The sequence below is a fragment of the Aptenodytes forsteri genome, unplaced genomic scaffold (genome assembly GCF_000699145.1).
Source record: "Aptenodytes forsteri isolate BGI_AS27 unplaced genomic scaffold, ASM69914v1 Scaffold887, whole genome shotgun sequence".
Lineage (NCBI taxonomy): Eukaryota > Metazoa > Chordata > Aves > Sphenisciformes > Spheniscidae > Aptenodytes > Aptenodytes forsteri.
This window is the reverse complement of record NW_008795901.1, coordinates 30,672-31,134: the sequence shown is the minus strand read 5'-3', so window position 1 is coordinate 31,134 and position 463 is coordinate 30,672.

Genomic DNA, 463 nt, shown 5'->3' with positions numbered 1-463 from the left:
CGTGGGTCCCCCCCCGCCGCTTTGCTAAGCCGCGCTGGACCGAGCTGAGCTCGGCTTCAGGCTTAACCGAGCTCAGCTCCGCCAAGCCGCGCTTAACGTTTTGCTAAGCTTTGCTAAACCGCGCTTACCTTTCCTCAGCTTCGCTAAGCTGTGCTCACCGAGCTCAGCTTTGCGCTTAACTGAGCTCAGCTTTGCTAAGCCACTCTTAACTTTCCTCAGCTTCACCAAGCCGCACTTAACTTCCCTTCGCTTTGCTAAGCTGCGCTTAACTGAACTGAGCTCAGCTTCACTAAGCTGCGCTTAACTGGGCTCAGCTTTGCCCTTGACTTAACTGAGCTTTCCTCAGCTCCGCCGAGCCGCGCTTCGCTGAGCTCGGCTCCGCACCTAACTGAGCTCGGCTTTGCCGAGCCGCGCTTAACGTTTCGCCGAGCTCAGCCCGGCCTGGCTCCGCTGCCCTCGCCCT